The sequence below is a fragment of the Pan troglodytes genome, chromosome 13 (assembly GCF_028858775.2).
Source record: "Pan troglodytes isolate AG18354 chromosome 13, NHGRI_mPanTro3-v2.0_pri, whole genome shotgun sequence".
Lineage (NCBI taxonomy): Eukaryota > Metazoa > Chordata > Mammalia > Primates > Hominidae > Pan > Pan troglodytes.
In genome coordinates, this window is record NC_072411.2 from 22,699,823 (window position 1) to 22,716,110 (window position 16,288).

The 16,288-nt window shown below is 45.0% G+C and overlaps 1 long non-coding RNA gene across 5 annotated transcripts in view; it reads left to right on the forward strand.

Moving 5' to 3' along the window:
- The window catches only part of LOC134807968 (uncharacterized), a 512,919-nt gene that overhangs the window by 118,245 nt on the left and 378,386 nt on the right, over nucleotides 1–16,288 (forward strand). For 2 of the 5 annotated variants that reach the window (XR_010149713.1, XR_010149712.1), the window contains one exon: nucleotides 15,836–15,948. The exons of the other annotated variants lie outside the window; for them this stretch is intronic. This is a non-coding gene — a long non-coding RNA (uncharacterized LOC134807968). The remainder of the gene's footprint in view (nucleotides 1–15,835; nucleotides 15,949–16,288) is intronic. 5 annotated transcript variants of the gene reach the window in all.

Consider the following 16,288-nt stretch of genomic DNA (forward strand, 5'->3'; position numbering starts at 1 on the left):
TGCATCCATCTGTACTCAGTGTTTAGCTCTCAGTTATAAGTGAGAACATGTGGTGTTTTGTTTCTGTTCCTATGTTAGTTCACTTAGGACAAAGATGTCTAGATCCATCCATGTTGCTGCAAAGGATATGACCTTGTTCTCTTTTATGGCTGGGTAATATTCCACATTTTCTTTATCCAGTCTACTATTGATGGGCTTCTAGGTTGATTCCATGTCTTTGTTATTGTGAATAGTGCTGCAATGAACATATGTGCACATGTGTTTTTATGGTAGAAAAATTTATATTCCTTGGGGTATATGCCTAGTAATGGGATTTCTGGGTCATGTCAGAGAAAAGAGAGAAGGGAGAGTTGGTGTAGGCTGGAGTGCACATAAAGGCTTCATGGAGGGGAAGGAACCTGGTCTGGGCAGGAAGAAATGGTAAGATTAACAGAAGAGAGGCCATCCCATGCGAGTGAAGTAGGGCCTGGCTTCTGTCTTCCCTGCAGCCCAGCTGCACCCCACACGCCCATGACACAGGGAAGGCAAGTTCAGTTTTTGTAAGTAGTTTAGATGCTGAAGTTTTTCTTTCAGCAAGTGCAGACTAGGCTGGTGGGGGCTGAGGACACACTGATGGATGTGGAGGCTAAACTGCTGTGGGGGGGTGGGGTGGGGTTGGCAGGATGGTTAATAGTGGTAGAGAGGAAGTGCCACAACAGCCACATTTCTGTGCAATGGAGGAAAATCTGTTCTTGGCTAAGGCTGTCACCAAGAAGGCGCTCTTCCCGTCACACAGCCAGGGCGTCCCTTTTTGCTGTTCTTGGGTGGGAAAAATGTAGCTCAAAGGAGAAGAAGGTGGAAGATGGTGTTAAGGAAAAAATTATTCAACAACATTTTTTGTTTGTTTGTTTGTTTTTGAGACAGAGTCTCGCTCTGTCCCCCAGGCTGGAGTGCAGTGGCACAATCTTGGCTCACTTCAACCTCCGTCTCCTGGGCTCAAGCAATTCTCCTGCCTCAGCCTCCTGAGTAGCTGGGATTACAGGCACGCACTACCACGCCTGGCTAATTTTTGTATTTTTTAAAGTAGAGACAGGGTTTCACCATGTTGGCCAGGCTGGTCTTGAACTCCTGACCTCAGCTAATCTGCCCGCCTCGGCCTCCCAAAATACTGGGATTACAGGCGTAAGCCACTGTGCCTGGCTGACAACACTTGTTAAAGCACAGTACAGAAGACTTTATTCAAGATATCACAATAGGAAAAGGGACCCCCACAATGGGATTTTGCCACAGGGAAGAGAGACTGGGCTCAACTCCAAATACAGCACGCACACGTGAGGTTTATAGCCAAGGAGCAAGTTGGGAGGAAGTGGATGGAAAATTGCTAAGAGGAAACCTCAAGGGTAAGGGGGATTCTGGCTAAACGGACCTAACAGGATCCTTGCTGAAGATGGGCCAGGGTGACCAGACATCATCTGGAGGATGGTGGAGGATGAAGAGCCTGGTCAGATATGGAGGGTGATCAGGTATCAAGGGTGGGGGGATTCTTACAAAACTGACTGGGGGCCAGGTGCGGTGGCTCACACCTGTAATCCCAGCACTTTGGGAGGCCGAGATGAGCGGATCACGAGGTCAGGAGATCGAGACCATCCTGGCTAATGCGGTGAAACCCTGTCTCTACTAAAAATACAACAACAATTAGCCGGGCGTGGTCGTGGGCGCCTGTAGTCCCAGGAACTCAGGAGGCTGAGGCAGGAGAATGGCGTGAACCTGGGAGGCGGAGCTTGCAGTGAGCCGAGATCACGCCACTGCACTCCAGCCTGGGCGACAGAGCGAGACTCTGTCTCAAAAAAAAAAAAAAAAAAAAAAAAACTGACCTGGCAGGGTTCTTGCTGAAGCTGGATTTTTACAAGGAGGTGCACGTATGGACCTAGGAGAAGGCTGAGAGCCTTCTAAAGTTTGGTTAAGCAAAGACTCTTTGTCAGTGGTCACTGACCAGGGAGCTTCAGAGCCCTTAGGCTGGAAGTTGGTACAGGGGCCCAGAGCACACAGGGGGAGGGATACTGCTTCTTGCCGGGGTAGGTTATTTGCACAGACACAGAGCACCAGAGGGAAGGAACCTTCTTAGGAGCTATACAAAATCAGGAACGACAGCATTTATTGAGTGCTTATGAGACACTGGTAATGTTCTGAGCATTTTACAAATTAACTCATTGTATTAGTCAGGGTTTCCAGAGAAAACAGAAACAATAGCATAAATATAGATATAGATATAAAAGGAGATTTGTTATGGGAATTGGCTCACGCGATTATGAAGGCTGAGAAGTTTCACAATATGCTATCTGCAAGCTGGAGGGCCAGGAAAGATCATGGTATAATTCAGTCTCAGGCCAAAGGCCTGACTGAATACCAGGAGCTCCAATGTCCAAGGGCAGGAGAAGATGGATGGCCCAGTTCAAGCAGAGGGAGCACCATTGCCCTTCCTCCACCTTCTTGCTCTATCTGGGTCCTCCAAGGACTGGATGATGCCTGCCCATGCGGGGGAGGGTGGCTCTGCTTTGCTTAGTCCCCTAATGCAAATGCTCATCTCTTCTGGAAACAGCCTTGCAGACACACCGAGGCTCTATTCTACTCTGGCATCCCTTTACCTAGTCAAGTTGACACCTAAAATTAACCATTACACTCATCTAGCTCCATGACAATTCTATTAGTATCATTTCTCTTTATTAGGTGAGGAAGATAAGGCGTAGAGCAGTTATGTAAAATATCCAACATCCTTGCATCTTAGACACATTGACTACCAACCCATGCGCTAAGTGAGGGGCTTTCTCTGAACTTTTGGATTCCCTGGGCCACATTGGAAAAACAATTGTCTTGAGCCACACATAAAATACACTAACACTAATGATAGCTGTTGAGCTAAAAAAATAGCAAAAACATCTTGCAATGTTTTATGAAAATTTATCAATTTGTGTTGGGCGGCTTCAAAGCTGTCCTGGGCCGCATGGGGCAAGCAGGCCACAGGTTGAAGAAGCTTGTGCTGAGTAAACTACTTTGTTACATTAGCACTGGCCAGCTGTGTGTCCTTGGGGAAGTTTCTTAACCTTTCTGTGCCTCCATTTGTTCACTACAAAGTAGTTGTTGTACTGGTTCTTTATAGGGGAGGTGTGCAGATTAAGCAAGATGTGCATGCAAAACCCTTGCATGGGGCCTGACTCTCCCCAAAAGTCAGTTGTTATTATTTCTCCTATGCCATCTACCTAAGTGAAGTCTGAGAATTACAGAAGAAGAGGCTGAGGATTTTCATATATAGGTTCTGACTGTGCAGGCTGGCATGGGAACAGGTCGGGTGGGAAGCACCCAGCAGAATCTGAGGGCTACCAGCAGCCTCAGTCTGGATGAGAACTGAGCCCATGATTTAACAGGGACCCTGGGGATGGTCATTTCTAGGGTGTCGTATCATAATGGTGAATTTAACTCTCCAAGATTCTCCTCCTTCCAGGTGGTATGTGTTCAGTCATTTTCAACAAATCCTTTTATTGCCCTCATGAAATTGTGGACTAAATACTACCTCCAGGCATGGTTGCAGAGAGCTAGCTGGACAGGAGGGACTGCCTCACTGTTGCAGGTGCCCAGTGCGAGTGGCCAGGGAGGCAGCAGCCCTGATTGCGTTGGTACAAGACCTGACTCTGCATCACAATCAGCTGAGGGGTGGCTGGCATGCAGCCCGGGACCACCTGGAGACTCTGATTCTGCAAGCATGAGGGTCAGGAGTGAGTGTGCAGGGCCTACAAACATCACAGGTAATCTGGGCTTGTGGTCTTCACACCCGGCTCTGAGAAACTGTCTTGGACAGGAGACTGCCTCGGTAAGGCAAATTATCCTCAGTGTGCTGCAAGACACTCTACAGCTGAAGTGTACCTGTGAATATGTCTATTGGAATCCTTCCCAAGAGATATACCAGCTCTATAAAGACACACGCATCTTTAGGTGTAACCAATGACATTTCCCTGCAGAAACAGATGTATTACCAGGTTCCAACTTCCTGCTGCTTTGATTCCTTGTCTTGAAAAGAAGTTCAATTGGAATTTTAAGACATAAATATTTGGCATACATTCTTCTCATCAATTGAATTCTCTCTGCAAATGGTTCTCCCTGAGTCAAAGCCTTCAAAAGTCCTTCAAAAGAAGTACTGTAGTCAGGGTTAGCTTGCTCATTCTTTAGAATCCTCCAGGGGTGAATACGTGGGCTGGATTCAGTTATGACACGTTATGGGCGAGTCATTTGAGGAATGTGGGAACATAGTTTTGACATTTTAAGCACTGATAACATTTGAAATCAAGGCAGGATAACGGCTTTTATTAATTACCCCTGTCTCCTCCTGCTCTTCTGTCCTCTGCCCCTCACCAGCTGTTAAACATTTGAGAAAATGGTAAATGAACATGGTTATAAGCAATTATGAGTTTTTCTTTTTTAAGGGACAGATGGAATCAACGTTTCTATTTTAAGAGGTTTTCAAATTTAGGTTATGTCTACACAATGCCACGTTATTACAAGAGAACCATATGTTTTCTTTCAGTGTCATTGAAACTTCATTCTAGAATGGGCCTGGATCCACAGTCAGTGCTGTGTATGGGAGCAAGTTCATAGATGCTTCACTTATACAGAATACTTTGCAATAATTCCACCTTTTCCCACCTTTCCCCCTATTTTTAATAGTGAGGCAAGGAGGAGAGATGAAGGAGCTGCTTCTTGGGGAAGGAGCAGGGCCTTGCAAGGTGCATGTTGTTGCTGCGCACTTCATCAGTCATGGTGTGTGCAAACTGGCAGCCTCATCACAAATCATTGCCAGAATCCAGTGTCCCATCTATCTTCATTCAATTAAGACTCCTTGTGAATAGGTCCTCAAAGAGATTGGGTTCATGGTGGAACAATACGGACGACATACTCCTTGTTCCACTTGGAACCAGAGCAGCAGCCAAAAATGGTTGGCTCTCGCGACGACAGTCCCCTGGACTGAGCTGAACCTCCATGGCTGGTGTGTGGCTATTGCCCTCTTTTACACGGGCAGCTCTGTCTTCCAACCTGGCAGATGTCTAATGTCTTCAAATAAGCCTTAATGAAATGCCCAGCAGGTGCCACTAATGGTTTTGACCCCAAGAAAAAGAAATGCGAGTTGGGTGGTAGGGATTTAAAAGCAATAATCGTAGAACAAGTATTCCTAGGCTTTTCTTTGCAAGCCAATTTGACTGTGGCCCAGGGTTATCGTGGGTTGGTGACAGGAGTTGGTTGGGACAGGTGTGGTGCAAACAGAGCAGGTTGTGGTTGCAGTTCTGCGGGGCCCCTGCTCCACCAACTGCTGTTTTTTGCCCCATCCCCATCTGCTTGGGGCCTGGAAAGGCAATGACATTATTGTACTGAGCTTTGGCGTTTGCAGCCATAATGTTGTGGTTGTGTTTTGTATGCATGTAGGAAGCTGCCTGGATGTTGTTTTAATTTTCTTAAGGCACTTGGGTTTTTTAAAAACTCCTTTTCGTAGCAAAGGTAGCATGGCATTTTTAGTTAATGAGCTTGTACCCTTTATCTTGTCCTGCTCTAAGGTAATTGGATCTGCTTATAAAATATAGGCTCTTAATTGCTATTCTTAAAAGGCCATCTTGCTAGGAAGGGTCTGGTTAAGTAATGGCTTTTTAAATTAATAGTAAGCAAGGCAGCTACTCGACTCCTTCCACTGAGGCAAAGAGGAACCTGACCTCTTGAGACCCAAGGAGACTCTCAAGGCTTTAAGAGTAAAGAAAAGCACAGGGCTTGTAGTCAGATTGCCCTGGCAAAGAATCTTGCTTCCACTGTGTAGCAATGAGTAAGACACTCACCTGCAAATCATAACTTCCTCGTGTTTAAGGTGGGAGTGATAATACCCACCTTACTGGGTTGCTACAGTGATTAGAGATAGTTTGTAAAGCATCTGGCATGGTTCATAGCCTGTGGTAGTTAGGTGGCATTCATTACTAGTTGGCTGTGATTCCACAGAGCCTGCCCTTGGGGAGAGTGACATGGGTCCTAGAACAAGGAGCTATAAACCAAGGAACCATCGTGGGCTGTCTGGAGACAAGCAGGGGGAACAGCACATCATGGCTCAGTATTTGTGTTCCTACATTTCTCAGACTGTCTGTTCAAGCATTTTGAATAATACACAGCTATAGAAACCAGAGATAATAAAGCTTTAGCGATGGCTCCTTCTCTGGAGACCTTCCAGGATAGGTAACTCCCACTGCCCTCCCTGGAGGGATTTGCTTACATTCCAATTTTAAAAACAGATCTCTCTCTCTAATGGAGAATGGATGTTACCAGCAGCCCTATCTAAGATCAGGGTTTTGCCATTTTGGGGTTCCTGTCCTGTGACATGCAGGCGCCATTGGACCTCACCATGTCACCTTGTGGAGGTTGGGGTTTTAGAAAAACTGATGCTAGCAACTGCTCCAGCTGCTGCTTTTGCTGTGAATAATACATGGTCTTTGTCTCTGATCCAGGTGTCTTGTGTCTTCTGTCACTATATGTGTATAAAATGGTGGCAGGTTAACTTATTAGCCTACGAAGCAGGATACCATCTCAGGCCCTTCTCAGTTTCTGATTAAACACTTTAACACTTGGTTCTGGTTCTGGAAAGCAAATAATTCTCCCTACCCTGAGGGTTGTTGTTAGGACTAGAAGGACAGGAATATATGTAAAAATATACTACTATTTTTATATAGTAGTATATTTATACTACTATTTTACGTATAAGAATATACATAAAAAGGCCAGGCCTGGTGGCTCATGCCTGTAATCCCAGCACTTTGGGAGGCCGAGACGGGTGGATCATGAGGTCAGGAGATCGAGACCACCCTGGCTAACCCGGTGAAACCCCGTCTCTACTGAAAATACAAAAAAATTAGCTGGGTGTGGTGGCAGGCGCCTGTAGTCCCAGCTACTCGGGAGGCTGAGGCAGGAGAATGGTGTGAACCCGGGAGGCGGAGCTTGCAGTGAGCCGAGATCGCACCACTGCACTCCAGCCTGGGCGACAGAGCGAGACTCTGTCTCAAAAAAAAAAAAAAAAAAAAAATACATAAAAAATATAGACATAGTGGTAGATGGGTAGATACATAGATAGATAAAAAGAGTGATGCCTGGTACATACCTGGCTCTCAAAAGATGTTGGTTTGATAGCCAGTTATTATTGCATCTGCTGAGACTATTGTGTGGCAATTGCATATGCAAATGAGGATGAGATGACACTGAGAGAGGTGGAACATGCATGGGAAGCAACATGGGCTGGGAGACCCGGTCTACCCGCAGGGAGCTGCATCCACTAGGCAGAGGGAGCAATGGAAAAGTGCAGCAGCAGCACAGCCTTGCTCAGCTTTCAGCTGGGCAGTCCTGACAGCGTGTAGGGGAGAAAGGAAAGAACAGTGTGGGTGGAGGCTGTTAGGGGTGACTTCCTGGGGGCAGGTGAGAGTGGTTTCAGGCCAGGGTGGATGAGGAAAGGGCGGGGGGCATTTCAGGCTGGAGTACTGCCTGGGCAAAGGGGCAAAGGAAGGAATGAGCCCACGTGTGCTTGCCTTCCTTCACACCTGAGCTACAGTTAGCCGCCAAGTGCTGCACATTTCTTTCCTAGATACTGCTCAGATACAGCCTCCTCTTTCTGATGTTGGGCTCGCTGCCATCCTACTGGCCTTAGCAGCTTCCTGGCGACAGTCCAGGAACTGTCCTCCAGCTGTGTTACTCTCCTCAGCCAGCCTCCCCAGAGCCACCAGGGTGCTCTCTGGAAATGCAAATCTCCCTTTGCTTAAACCACTTATGGGGTTTTGTTGTCTTCAGAATGAAGATGAACTTCCTCGGTGTGGCTCACCAAATCCTTCCTGGGCTGGCTTTGTCTTGACAGTGTCACTTCATCTTTTTCTAGCTCTCGTGCTCCTGCTACACTGCATGGTCTGTGGCTTTGTGAATGAGCCATGCTGTGTTCTGGTGTGACTTTTCATAGACCACCCCTCTTACTTGGACACCACTCACCTCCTTTTTGACAATCCAATCCCTACTCACCTGCACACAGGGTACTGAGCCCGTGTGTCTTGTGCTTCTGGTGTTTGCGGTCATCCCTGGCTCGCCCGCCTGGCTCCCTCGCTGGTGGTAAGCTCTCTGAAGGCAGCAGCCAAGTCTCACTGGACTTGGTTTCCTCCGTGTTGAGGACTGCATCTGACTCTTTACAGGTGCTGGTGAATAATTATTTCTGAGATCAGCCTGGCTGAAGATGGAAAAGGCATTTGGGAGTGGCTGGGTCCTGAGTAGATGTGGTGGGTGGACAGAAGAGGAAGCCGTTGGAGGTTCAGAAAGCCAGAGAGGAGACTCTTAATTGGATTGGAAGGAGAGGAGCTAAGATTTGCTACTTTTTCACATTTGAAGAAGGTAAAATGGCAGCACATCCTTCTTTGTAGTTTGAATTAGTGGCACTGAAAGATAGTCTCCTGCTTCCAGCACAGATACTGAAGAAAACTGAACATCTTTGCCTGCACCTGCTCACCTCCAGCTCTGCATGTCTATAGCTCCATGTGCCAAGGCTGGCTGTTGTGTTGTGTGCAGGTTGCTGCAAACTGTGACCCTGTGGGCATATAGGAATTCTTCCGAGGGGGTGCTCGTTTTGAGGTCCTCCAAGGTGGCTTCTTGGGGAAGAAATCAGAACCAAATTTATAGGCAGGAAACTCCCCTCTCTAAAAGCATATCCTCTTGTATTCAGATTTGAAGGACAGGAGTGTCCTGGCATGGGCTCACAGCATCTTGGGTGATGCTGACATGGTGCCCACTACAAAGATATAAGGCAGGTCCAAGAAAGGGGAGCCCCTCTAGGGAAAGGAGGGCTACAAGTGAAAGATGAGGTCATATTGCTTGATAATTTGGGCTATCAATTTTCAAAGTTCTTTTTTAACCTTTGACACTTGATGTGATCTTATCTGAATATTCTAGCCTTGCCTCAGCTGTGCAACGGCACCTGAGAGAAAGATTTCATATCACTCTTGGATCTGATTAGTAAAAGCCTTCAGACCCCCATCCCCAAGTCCAAGGAGAAGTTAACCATAGAAGGGCAAATCTGGGCTCTGGGGCCCAAAGCCTCTCCCCCTGAGATGAGTCTCCTCCCATGGCACTTTTTGGATGACTCGTTTCCTTTATTCAGAAGGGCTGCTATCGCATTTCAGATCTTCTTGAAGTAGAAGCAGGTCTCACCTCTTTTTCTGGTATTCAGTGGCACTTCTTAGAGGAATTGCTTCATTTTCCCCTGTTATGAAGATCTGTATGCAAACCTACCTCTTCGGCTAGATTGTAAACTGCTCGAAGACAGGGACTACATCTTTTTATCTCTTTCTAGTCTGGCAGAAGTTTACTAAATATTAGAATGAATGTTGGGTGATCTGGGGCAGCCTGATTCTCTGAGTGCCTCATTCTCCCTTTTCTCTACCGTGCCATGTGTCAAAACATTTCACTGGTGTCTTGGTTGCAGCCAAGTGGAACATTCTGTTGACAGAATGGGATTGCCTGTGGCAATTTCCTCAATGCAACATTCAGGACCGCTTTAATTTTTCACATTTTATGAGGCTTTCCCTTCCTGAAATTGCTTTCTTGTGGCTTTGGCTAATAGTTTCACACCTGATGCCAGAAAGGGAGACAGAGCCTTAATGGGTGAAAACACAGGTGTAGTGGAAATTGCCTCTAAGTAAACTCCAAAACTGGGTGTTGGGGGATGATGTGGTAGGAATAGCTTCACTCAGTTTGCATGGGTGTTGAAATGATATATACGTTTCTTGCCTCTCAATTGAAACATATTCACTGGGTCCCTAACATGAAATAAAAAATCTTTTTAAGGCCTCTGCCAAACAAGAAATCTATAACTCTATTGTCTATTAATTCATTCAACAAGCCTAATTGTGTGTCTCCTCTAGTGGTCGAAGAGCAAATTAAAGGTGGTTTTGAGGTCTCATTCATCTCTGCCTTCCCAAGGTTCCTCATTGTTTCCACTTGGTGTATGCTCAGTAAATGTTGTCGACCTGCTGTTGAATGATGTGTCTTTTCCACCTGGGATTTCTTATGTCCTGTGGCATTAGGACCATAGCGACAACCACATCTCCCTAGCAACAACTCTGGGTGATAGAGATGGATCATACCATAATTGCAAATCCCAGACCTCTGAAAAAGAATGTGATTATTTGGCGGCAGAGCAATGAAAACAGCAGATAAAAGAAGTGTTATGGAAGGACAAATTAGCAGGATGCCTCAGGCCCGTTTAATCCTTAACAACCCACTTCTCATTGCCTTTGTCTATCAAAAATAGTGAATGTCAAGGGTTTTACCCCCTCCCAGAGGTCCAGAACAGCGTCCGGACTCAATACAGTTTCTAAAATGTCGGGAGATATTTTTAGAGTCATTCAAACCTTTTTGTTGTCATTTTGTGTTGGCAGTTCACAGGACTTGTGCTGTTTGATCTCCAAACTGTCTTTTACTCCTCAGTCTGAAGTTGGGATTTAAATATAAAGGGGGGGAGGGGGATGGAGGAGACACACAAAACAGATGGCGGCCTTGCTGCTGCGACCTGTAGAGATGACATTCCTCTGACAACTTCCTTTCTCCCCAGAGTTCCCTTTTGGGTAACGCAGAGCAGAGAATTCTCTTATTGATCTTGAAACTGAAAGAGTTAGTTCCCAGTCACTGCAATTGACAAAGGCTTTTGCAGCTCATTAACTGCCAGATTATGTGGCACAATTCATTAAAATTCTGTTTCATTGACTGCATTTGTAAATAGGCTTGGGGAAGTTTATCACTTTTGCCTCTTGCAGAGCTTTCCTTCAATGAGTGCATTTTTCTTCCCCTTTCTCCTGGTAGAAAAAGTCTGAAATAATTTGCCACAAGATGTATCATTTAAATGTAAACGAAAATGAAATACTGGCTAGGAATTACAGGTTTGGATTTTTTTTCTCTCCATTTGCTATGATCTGATTATTTGGGTTACTTTAATAAATACATTTGCTTCAAGCTCTTGCCACATTAATTTTGCATAAATCATCATACTTCTTAGCAGGCCTCTGCCCTGTAATTGCTTTTATTTGAATATAAGCAGAAAGGGAAAGATTAAAGGGAACTTAAAAAAATCTTTTCCTTTTATTAATACCTAAGCATTAAAGAAGTTATTCTCTGTAAAGCACTCATTTTAAGATGAACCCAGAACACAGGACAAAGAGCAGGAAACCAGGCTCTGGGCGTCACCCTTCCCTTTCAGGTGTTCCATGGAGCCATTTGCTTTCCCTAGAGGAGGCATTTTCTCTAAAGGACCATGTAGTATATATTTTCAGGCTCTATGGTCTCTATTGCAAGTACTTAGCTCTGCCATTGTAGCACAAAAATAGCCATAGACCCAGGTGCAGTGGCTCACGCCTGTAGTCCCAGCGCTTTGGGAGGCCGAGGAGGGCAGATCATGAGGTCAGTAGATCGAGACCATCTTGGCCAAGATGGTGAAACCCCGTCTCTACTAAAAATACAAAAATTAGCTGGGCATGGTGGTGCGTGCCTGTAATCCCAGCTACTCAGGAGGCTGAGGCAGGAGAATCACTTGAACCTGGGAGGTGGAGGTTGCAGTGAGCCGAGATCGCGACACTGCACTCCAGCCTGGGTGACAGAGTGCGACTCCATCTCAAAAAAAAAAAAAAAATAGCCATAGACCTGGGGTCTTCAGCCCCTGGGCTGTGGACCAGTACCAATCCGTGTCCTGTTAGGAACAGGGCTGCACAGCAAGAGGTAAGCAGTGGGTGAGTGAGCGTTACCACCTGAGCTCCTCCTCCTGTCAGATCAGCTGCGGCATTAGATTCTCATGGGAGCGCGAACCCTGTTGTGAACTGTGCATGCGAGGGATCTAGGTGGTTGTGCACTCCTTATGAGAATCTGACTAATGCCTGATGATCTGAGGTTGAACAGTTTCATCCCCAAACCATCCTTACTCCCAACACCCGTCCATGGAGAAATTGTCTTCCATGGAACTGACCCCTGGTGCCAAAAAGACTGGGGACCGCTGCCACAGACAACACTTCCATGAGTGAGCATGGCTACATTTCAATGTGCTTTTATCTATGGATGCTGAAGTGTGAATTTTCTGTACTTTTCAAGTATCATGAAATGCTTTCCCTGCTCCTTACCCTTTCTCTCTAACCATTCGAATGTGTAAAAACCATTTGTAGTTTGAGGGCTGTCTAAACATAGGAGGCAGGTGGGATTTGGCCCACTGGAGGGTTCTAGTTTGCTGACCGCTGCCCTGGAGCACTGGTTCCCAGCTGTGGCCCCTGGATTGGTGCATCAGCGTGACAGGGAGCTTGTGAGACCTGTTGAAGGTTAGTCTTGATTTGAGAATGCGGGAGTGTCCCAAACACCACAGTCTGTAGTTGGGCTAAGAATTCCCTTCTTTCTTTTCTTTTTTTTTTGAGATGGAGTCTCACCCTGTCACCCAGGCTGGAGTGCAAGGGCGTGATCTTTGCTCACTGCAACCTCTGCCTCCCAGGTTCCAGCTATTCTCCTGCCCCAGCCTCCTGAGTAGCTGGGATTACAGGCACGCACCACCATGCCCAGCTAATTTTTGTATCTTTAGTAGAGACGGGGTATCATCATGCTGGCCAGGCTGGTTTTGAACTCCTGGCCTCATGATCCGCCCACCTTGGGCTCCCAAAGTGCTGAGATTACAGGCATGAGCCACTGTGCCCGGCATGGACTAAGAATTTCTTCAGACACCTGCTTTCATTCCTCTGATACTTACAAGAAGGTCTTGTTGTCTGCCCTGGGTCATCCTGGCCACGCCATGAGGGGTTGTGGGTGGGAATGTGGGGATCTCTTGCCAAGGGCATTGCTGTGGTAAACAATGGCACTTATATGTTTGTTATTGGCCGATTTTCATCAGAGGCAGAGCGGGTAAAGTCCTTACATTTCAGCATTTCCTGAGTGTTAGAAATGAGATTGAAGTGCCTTTACTGCAAAGCACCTGTGGGTGCTCCCTGCACTCTGGACAGAATGTCACTTGAGAGCCATGCTGTCCTGCAATTCAACAGTGTCATTTCAGCCCTCTCTCAATACCCAGTGAATCTTGGTTAGAAAGAGTAGCTTGGATTGCCTAATCAAACTTCTTTGCAGCTGAGCTCGACAACACTGATTTTTTTTTTTAATTTGTAAAGTCTTTTTTTTTATTATTATACTTTAAGTTCTAGGGTACATGTGCACAACATGCAGGTTTGTTACATATGTATACATGTGCCATGTTGGTGTGCTCTACCCATTAACTCGTCATTTACATTAGGTAGATCTCCTAATGCTTTCCCTCCCCCCTTCCCCCACCCCATGACAGGCCCCGGTGTGTGATGTTCCCCACCCTGTGTCCAAGTGTTCTCATTGTTCAATTCCCAACTATGAGTGAGAACATGCAGTGTTTGGTTTTTTGTCCTTGAGATAGTTTGCTGAGAATGATGGTTTCCAACTTCATCCATGTCCCTACAAAGGACATGAACTCATCTTTTTTTATGGCTGCATAGTATTCCATGGTGTATATGTGCCACATATTCTTAATCCAGTCTATCATTGATGGACATTTGGGTTGGTTCCAAGTCTTTGCTATTGTGAATAGTGCCACAATAAACATACGTGTGCATGTGTCTTTGTAGCAGCATGATTTATAATCCTTTGAGTATATACCCAGTAATGGGATGGCTGGATCAAATGGTATATCTAGTTCTAGATCCTTGAGGAATCGCCACACTGTCTTCCACAATGGTTGAACTAGTTTACAGTCCCACCAACAGTGTAAAAGTGTTCCTATTTCTCCACATCCTCTCCAGCACCTGTTGTTTCCTGATTTTTCAATGATTGCCCTTCTAACTGGTGTGAGATGGTATCTCACTGTGGTCTTGATTTGCATTTCTCTGATGGCCAGAGATGATGAGCATTTTTTCATGTGTCTGTTGGCTGCATAAATGTCTTCTTTTGAGAAGTGTGTTCATATCCTTTGCCCACTTATTGATGGGGTTGATTGTTCTTTTCTTGTAAATTTGTTTGAATTCTTTGTAGATTCTGGATATTAGCCCTTTGTCAGATGAGTAGATTGCAAAAATTTTCTCCCATTCTGTAGGTTGCCTGTTCACTCTGATGGTAGTTTCTTTTGCTGTGCAGAAGCTCTTTAGTTTAATTAGATGCCATTTGTCAATTTTTGCTTTTGTTGCCTTTGCTTTTGGTGTTTTGTTCAACATATGCAAATCAATAAATGTAATCCAACATATAAACAGAACCAAAGACAAAAAACCACATGATTATCTCAATAGATGCAGAAAAGGCCTCTGACAAAATTCAACAGCCCTTCGTGCTAAAAACTGTCAATAAATTAGGTATTGATGGGACGTATCTCAAAATAATAGGAGCTATTAATGACAAACCCACAGCCAATATCATACTGAATGGGCAAAAACTGGAAGCATTCCCTTTGAAAACTGGCACAAGACAGGGATGCCCTCTCTCACCACACCTGTTCAACATAGTGTTGGAAGTTCTGGCCAGGGCAATCAGGCAGGAGAAAGAAATAAAGAGTATTCAATTAGGAAAAGAGGAAGTCAAATTGTCCCTGTTTGTGGATGACATGATTGTATATTTAGAAAACCCCATCGTCTCAGCCCAAAATCTCCTTAAGCTGATAAGCAACTTCAGCAAAGTCTCAGGATACAAAATCAATATGCAAAAATCACAAGCATTCTTATACACCGATAACAGACAAACAGAGCAAAACCACAAGTGAACTCCCATTCACAATTGCTTCAAAGAGAATAAAATACCTAGGAATCCAACTTACAAGGGATGTGAAGGACCTCTTCAAGGAGAACTATAAACCACTGCTCAACAAAATAAAAGAGGATACAAACAAATGGAAGAACATTCCATGCTCATGGATAGGAAGAATCAATATCGTGAAAATGGCCATACTGCCCAAGGTAATTTATAGATTCAATGCCATCCCCATCAAGCTACCAATGACTTTCTTCACAGAATTGGAAAAAACTACTTTAAAGGTCATATGGAATCAAAAAAGGGCCTGCATTGCCAAGACAATCCTAAGCCAAAAGAGCAAAGCTGGAAGCATCACACTACCTGACTTCAAACTATACTACAAGCCTATAGTAACCAAAACAGCATGGTACTGGTAACAAAACAGAGATATAGACCAATGGAACAGAACAGAGCCCTCAGAAATAATACCACACATCTACAACCATCTGATCTTTGACAAACCTGACAAAAACAAGAAATGGGGAAAGGATTCCCTATTTAATAAATGGTGTTGGGAAAACTGGCTAGCCATATGTAGAAACTGGATCCCTTCCTTACACCTTATACAAAAATTAATTCAAGATGGATTAAAGACTTAAAGATTAGACCTAAAACCATAAAAACCCTAGAAGGAAACCTAGGCAATACCATTCAGGACAACACTGATTTTTAATGATGCAATCCTGATCCCATATGGTACAATGACAACACCAATAACTACCGATTGCACTGAGCATCTGCTAATGTTCCTGGAATTCACATATATGAACTCAGAGCCTTGAAATAGGACCCTGAGAATGGAAAATATTTGTTGATGTCCTAATCCCAGAACGAAGACTCCTAGTTTAAGTAGTTTTGCTAAGAACCTCTCATAGTTGGGAAGTGGCTGAGTCACTTTGCACATTCAGATTGATCAGAATCAAACGTTTCTGTTTTTTTCCTTCTAGGTCACTCTAGGTTCAGAAATTACTAATTTATTACTTTTTCTAAGAAGCAGGAATCAGGAAAATATAAACTGCTTGAAGTACCAGTCTGCTTTACAAAGTCTTCACGTGCCCCAGGAGTCCTCCAGTTAGGGTGCCATTAGCCAGGAGAGCTCCTGCCCAGGTAAGTCCTCCCTTCGTGACTGGGAAAGAACCACCTCTATGACCCTTTAGGTTATGCAGAGCTGCGGCTGAGGGCACTGGCTGCTTGTGACGGGCCCATCCACTGTATTCCTTAAGCATGGCCGAAAGTGGAAAATTGCTCCTATAGATCATTGGCTCCATTTCTGTGACTTTTTTGCATGCTAGATGGGTTATAACTGCATGACATTACGGAATGTCATTTCCTGTCTTGTAAAAGAAAATGAACATCTACTTGCTTTAGGCTTTGCAACTGGAATTGTATTTACAGGGCTTGGGACCAAATACTGGCATGAAGATAGCCTTGCAACATTCCTTCTTTC